This window comes from Tenrec ecaudatus, chromosome X (genome assembly GCF_050624435.1).
Source record: "Tenrec ecaudatus isolate mTenEca1 chromosome X, mTenEca1.hap1, whole genome shotgun sequence".
In the NCBI taxonomy this organism is placed as follows: domain Eukaryota; kingdom Metazoa; phylum Chordata; class Mammalia; order Afrosoricida; family Tenrecidae; genus Tenrec; species Tenrec ecaudatus.
Window position 1 is genome coordinate 135,348,546 of NC_134548.1, and position 7,183 is coordinate 135,355,728.

Sequence of the window (7,183 nt, forward strand, 5' to 3'; positions counted from 1 at the left end):
TACTGGGTTACAAATCAGGCACCTAAAAGCAAGGTCAACAGTTCAAACCCACAAGAGAAAGATGAGGCTGTCCTATAAACACTTATACCTATAGGGTTGCTATAAATAGGAATCGACTTAGTAGCAGTGGGCTTCAAGGGTCAATTTTAATTTATTTTTCTCTCTTCTCCCGTTCACTCCTTCCCTCCCCACCACCACCACCCCTCCAACACACATAAACACATATGTCTAATGTTGAAAAGAACTTCCTTTTATCTTTTCTTTCCTTCTAAATAAAGACCCCCTGGTAGCACCGTGGGTTAGACATTGGCCTGCTAACCACAAGATCTGGAATACCAATCCACCAGCCACTCACTTTGTGGGAGAAAGGTGAGATGATCTGCGCAAGAACATATTTTCAAGTCTCAGAAACTTCTATCATCGGGTCACTAAGAATCAGAATCAACTAGATGGCAGAGGGCTTGGTCTCCTTGTATGCTATTTTTCATCTTATGCACATCCTATTTTCCTTAAGCACTCTCTCATGAATCCTTTTGCAATCTGATTCCTATACCTTGTAGTCACAAATCAGAATAAGCTCTCTTTTTAAACTAACTAATGACTTCCTAGGGAGAAAGATGGGGCTTCTTCAAAAGCAGTTCTATTGGCATTTCATCCACATGTCAGACAATTCAATAATTTAATCACATCCAGAAGAGCTGTGAACATGTTCTACTTCCTTGAACTGATTGGTATTCATGGTTTGTTTCAAATTTGTCAAAAATGTGCACCATGAAACATTCTCCTCCAATGTAACAGCTTCTTATCTATAACTCAGTGCCATCGATTATACTCTTTGTATTATACAACCATTATTAATAACCTTTTGCAAATCATTCCACCACCATTAACATAAACTCAATGCTCACTAAGCAAAAACTTTCCTCCTTCACCCATGGTAACCATTGATCATGTTTGGCTTCTCTTTTTTTTTTGGTAGGTTTTTAATATATATATTATATTCACAAATCATGCACTTCCATCATTAAATCACATTTTAAAAGAGTTATAGTTGCATTATTCCAACCAGTTCCAATGCTCCCTTCCTCCTCCTGCATTCGCTGCTCCAAAGATGGTACTTTCCACTCCCGTAAAGAAATGGGCTCAGAAACTCACAGGGACAGTTCTACCTTGTCCTGTAGGATCACTATGAGTTGGCATAGCCGTGATGGCAGTAATTTGGGTTTTTTTTAATGACTTCCTAGGAGACCTGGTTGCTTAGTGGGTTATGCATTGGTCAATAGTTCGAAACCACCAGTGGTTCTATGAGAAAAAAATTGAGGCTTTCTTCTGCAAGTGACAATGCCATAAACCTTCAGGAAAATTCTATCTTGTCTTTGGGTTGCTATGGGTCAGAATTAATTTTGTCCTGAAAGAATGACTTCCTAATCACTACATTTAAATATCATTTTTCTCTATGTGCCCCTGTGGTAGTTACATAATCTGCTGTCAATTTGAGACTTATGAGTGAAGGGGTGGAGTTTACCTGTCAATCAGGTCACAGCTTGATGACCTCATTTGGAGATGCTAAGGAGATAAATAGCTCACTGTAAAGGGACACTTGCTCACTCCCTGTGAGACAAGCTTGCTGATAAGCCACATGGAGACAGGCGGATGGCAGCCAGAGCCTCAGAGATGGAGAAGCCACATGGAGAGCCCTGCCAATGCTGAGATGCTTCTACTACCATTGGATCCACGAGGCATTCCATCCACTGGCCTGTGATCATCCTGCATTTGGCATCATTGATTGTGTTTTGTGAGCCTGAAGAGGACTTAATAGATTGATATTGACATATGGGCTAACATCAGACTTATGGACTTGCTCTGGACTGGGCTAGGATGTTTTCTCAATATTCAATTGGTCTTGGATATAAAGCTCTTTCTTATATGCCTATGCATGTTTATGGATTTGTTTCCTTAGTCTACCCAGACTAACACCCCCTCTATGCCTCTTATCTGCATTCAACACTGTAGAAAAAACTCCTCTCCTTTATCTGTCACTCTTCTCTTTTCTAGGTTCTGTTCTTGGCTTTAGTACTGATTCCTAATTATTTCCTTGTTTATTTCTTCTTTCCTAAGATATGACTATCTTCTTCCGTATAGCTTCCCTTGAGGATCCCCCCATACTTCCTTAATTAACGGATACTTTTATGCAAAGAAATATAAAATATTGATTTCCATATACAACAACCCCTCCACCAGCTCTCAATTTATAAATCTTCCTATCCACCTGGATTCTACAAACCTCAAACTTAGCATGTCCCAAATGAACTTTGTGCTATCTCTTCCACAAATGTAATGCTTTCTTTTTCTTTGCTCTTTTCTTATTTGGTCTTTTATTCATTGTATAACAGGCTATTGGTAATATTATGGCTTAGGCCAACTGTACCTTAGTTCTCAAACTTACATATTTTTTGTAACCTTTCTGAAAGATTCTTTGCAACAGATTTGTCCCATATGTTATGTCATTTTATTTCTTAAAGAAGGAAGAGAAGAAGGCTTAACAGCAGAGTTTCTCAACCTGTAGGTCGCAAGCCCTTTGGGGGTCGAATGACCCTTTCAAGGGGCTGCCTGATTCATAACAGTAGCAAAATTACAGTTATGAAATAGCAACAAAAATAAGTTTATGGTTGGAGGGTCACCACAACATGAGGAACTGTATTAAAAGGTTGCAGCATTAGGAAGGCTGAGAACACTGCCTTAGAGCTTTCTTACTTCTTCTCTGAGTATACAATATGTTGTCTAGCCTAAAAACCTCAGTAATTATGGATTTTTCATGGACTCTCACTCTCAATATCCAGTCAGTCACCTCAACCTGCTAGTTGGTTATTTTTAATTTCTATTTTTGCATTCTCTTCTTTGAAATTCTCAGCAGAGTGGAGACTGGTACAATCTAAGAACTTGGGTTCTTTAGAGAAAAAATCCGTTTTTGATACAGAACAAAGAAAAGGTCAGGTCTTGGAGAAATCCGATACAACAGTAGGCAGGGATATGCCCAGGATGGAAGTCAGAATAATTCACAGCCTCTCTACTCCGTAATTGTCCTTCCAGGTCCCCAATTCCTACTCTGTGCAGCCAGGTGACTACTTTCCTTCTCAAAGGAAGACAGAGGTTTGCTTTGGAAAGAGATTAAGCCTGAGGCTAGGATATGGTAGTGTCCATCAGGCATAATGGTTGAAAGCAAAAATGTTGTGAAAATCTACTTGTGTACTGAATAGTGAAAACGTGGGTTCAGACAACTGAAAGTGACATTAACGCTCCAAGACTGGTTGATTTAGATCTCCAAAGAAGGAAAGAAGGACAAAATGCCTTATCATATCCAGAAATGCTACTTAAATCATCTTTGGGATAACAGGTTAATGGAACACCATTTGCTCAACTAGGAAACTCTTAAGTGTTACCTTTAAATATTAATTTATAAATTATACAATGACTATATAACTTTTACACTACTAATCATTCTATAAACAGTATAGACAATAATGGAAGACATAAGAGAGAGGGCAACTTACCCTCCCCAAACCTCAATTTTCAACTGTAAAATGGGAATGATAATAATAGCCAATTCTTCATACTGTAGTGAAGGTTAAGTAAGGTAAGATAATTATCATAGTGTACAGTGCAGAACCAAGACTTATTAGTGTTACCTATGATTGTTATTGGCACAGCTGAAAGCACTTTTAAGTTTTTACTATTTAGCATTTTATTTCAAGAGTGCATACTGAGTTATACATCAAATTAACATTTGTAAATTTACAGCAAATTTGCATTGTGGGCTTTCTCTATAATGAAAGAAAAGCCACATTTTTCCCTGCTGTGTCCCCCTTCTGAAAAGAATTGAACCCTCTCAAAGCACCCTGGAACAAGTGACACAGTCTTTTTTTCACCATTCCACTGAAGATGACTGTGTTGCTAGACACATGGGACGCAGCTAAGTAATTCACTAGCTTTTTCTAGACTAATACGATTTTTTTTTCTTTTTCAAGAACATGGACCCAAAGTAACAAAGCCTGGAGTTCATCATGCCTATAAACATAGGCAGCCATGGGGCTAACGTTGATGGTGGGAAAGGGTTAAGGTAGGGGGTGAGTGGCAGAAAATGAAAGCACAAGGAAGGGAGGGAGGGAAGCAGAGATGAAAGAGATAATTTAGTTATTGTATCCATATCTATTTGCCATAAGAATATTGCATAACAATCAAACAGTAAATATTAGTAGCATACAACATCTATATTTGTTCTTCTATATACCATCTAGGTGATTTGTTGATTGGAGCCAGACTACATGTATCTGTAGCCAATCTTGGATTAGTGAAGTAGCTTTTCTGATATTAGCCGTGTTTTTCACATGTTTGAGCCTCAATGGAGACAAATGGGTTAACTTCACTTTGTTCTATATGTCTCATTGCATTGCAAAGCTGGGAATGTCAGAGAAATGCACACTCAATTTTCAAGCTTCTATTTGTATCGTGCATGATAAAATTCCATTTTCCAAAGTAAGTCAACTGATTGAACCCAAAGCCAGAGTGGGAGGGAGCATCAAAGTTATAGAACATAGGATGGGAATATAGAAATACCATTCATTCAAATCTAATGAAATCCCTTTTCCACAGCTTATAAAGCAGAGGGCATGACTCTGGCCTAGCATCTCTAAAGTTCAATTTCCCAAGGATTCTGACGATATGCTGCTTCCTAGCTCTGTGACATTGGCTGTGGTTTGCTTATTTATTTTATTATTTTTTAAACTTTTTATCTGAGCTTTGTTAAGCAGGTGTTCTTTGAAACCCAAAGTTCTTTAATAGAGGAGAAGTACTAAATACAATGGAGATAATTTAATGACAACTAAATATATGTGTATGGGTGTGTCTGTGTATGAGATGGCAAGAAGTTGGACAAAAACAGAAACCTATATCCTATTAGTCAAATGAATTAAGTATTTGCATCATTGAGCAATGAAAACAATTATTTAACCTGGCCTGAAATTCTTTTGAAGGATCCCTGGCGGCCAAGGTGGTGAAGCACTGGGGTTGCAAACCGCAAGTTCAGTGTTTCCAATGTAGCAGCCCCTCCAGGGGAGAAAGATGGGGATGTATGCTGTCATAAAGATGGACTGTCTGAAAAACCCTAAAGAACATCTCTCATCTGTCCTCCAGCGTTTCTGTGAGTCAGAAGCAACGCAACAAACGTGAATGGGCTTTGGTTTTCAATTATCCCCTGCTCTTTTTTTTCTTCTCAAAGATGGGGCTTTCTATTCCTGTAAAGAATTACAGTCTTGGAAACTTACTGTGGCAGTTCTACCCCATCCTAAAGTGTCGTTCTGAGAAGGCATCGACGCGATGCCAGTGAGTTTGGTAGGGCTTTTTTTTCTTTCTTTCTTCGAATCTGTTGGGGTTCAGAAGCATTTGTTAATCTTATGGTAAATCACCAAGACGTAGCACATAAAACAATTCTCCTGTGATTTTTTTTAATTTATGCTGTCCTACACAGACAAACCCAGTACTGCCAGTTATCTATTTCTAAGCCGCCTGTTTCAGCTGTAAGAGAGATCTGGGAATATTTCACTTGCCTCAGAACTTCCATAAATATTCAATGAGACTGAGTGACCAGAATAGATCCGCACATTTCTCCTCTTTGCAGAACATGTAAAAAGCGGGGAGATGTTGTGCTGATTTCTAGTTTTGATTCAGAAAAATCTTGGCTCTCAAAGCTCTGAGCATCTGTAGCTCCACACCCACCTGAGCTAATCTTGAATCAGCTGCAAAGACACATCCAAAACTTCAGATATTCACATAGACTCACCAAAAATGAACCTTCTCAATGTCATTTGAATGCATAGTTTAACTGTTTCATCACTGGTGAGACATACAGCTGCCATTTACATTTTCTCCTCTGGGGTTTATTGAGCAGCTAAGGAGGGGACATGCAAGGTTTTTTGAAATGGGAAAAAAATGGACATGTGCCACATCTTACTGTTTTTATAGGATATTCAATGAGATGGTGCATGCCGTAGGGACACACATGTACCACAAACCTACAGCAGTATCTACAGGGAAGTATGTGCCACATAGGCCAATGGGGCACATACATTCCACCAACCCTATCCACAGTGTTCAGAAGTTCAGAAGACATATGCGTCCCAGTACTCCTATACCACCTCCCCACCTCATCATACAAAGGGACACCCTCGATTTAGACATAGACAATGATTCAGCATGTCTGATGATTCCGTTGATGAAAAATTATCAACAAAAATTTTAAGCTAAACCTAATTCCATCATGAAAGGTTAATACAAACTGCCATGCGTTCTCTATGCACCTTCCTTTGCTGTGAAACATGTGTGATGAAATGAGCCCTCTAATGGGTCCGGTCTTGGGAAATATTACATGACTGTCTCTGAGACATAATCTCAAATAGTTGATTGAGTCCTGCATTTTACAAAACTTAAGTTCCTATGGGTATCTTAACACAATATGAAATTATACTGGCTGTGACAGCATATCTTCCATAGAGCCTACGGTTCACTCACAAAAGAATCCCAGATCTACCAATGGTTTTGCTCTGAGCTCTGAGACTACAGTATCAGGATGTCTGCAGATTCCTGCATTCCCTGCTTAGTGGGAGTCTCATTGATATAAAATTGGCTACATCAAATCTCAATAACATATTTCTTATGGGGAAGATGAAGTCCAAAGTGCTCCCAGCTGGGAAGAAACTATATTTTTATGAGTGATCTACTGATCATTATTTCAAGCCAAAACGCAAACACAGTTCTGGCATTTAACGGACATATTTCTATTTCAGTAACTTTGATCAGGGGAGACAATAAATAAAACCTTTACAGTTATAGTCACAGGAATTTGAAAGTGGTTTAAATAGTAGTAATCAAGTCCTTTTATCAAATATAAAATCTTCTCTTGGCAAGATTAAAGGATGCAAACCAGAGGAGGTGCAAAGACAAAGGAAACAATGGAATCTTTTATGCTTCCCATTCCCTCCCTCTTAAAATGAGTGGTTGAGAGGATTCAAAGCAGCCAGATTGAAAATGCCTAAGAGTCCAAAGGTACAAAAGTTGCATGGAAACATTTTTTGCAAACTTTTTCTATAGCAACAAGAGCAGAAGAGCAGCCCAAATTCTTGGATTTTTT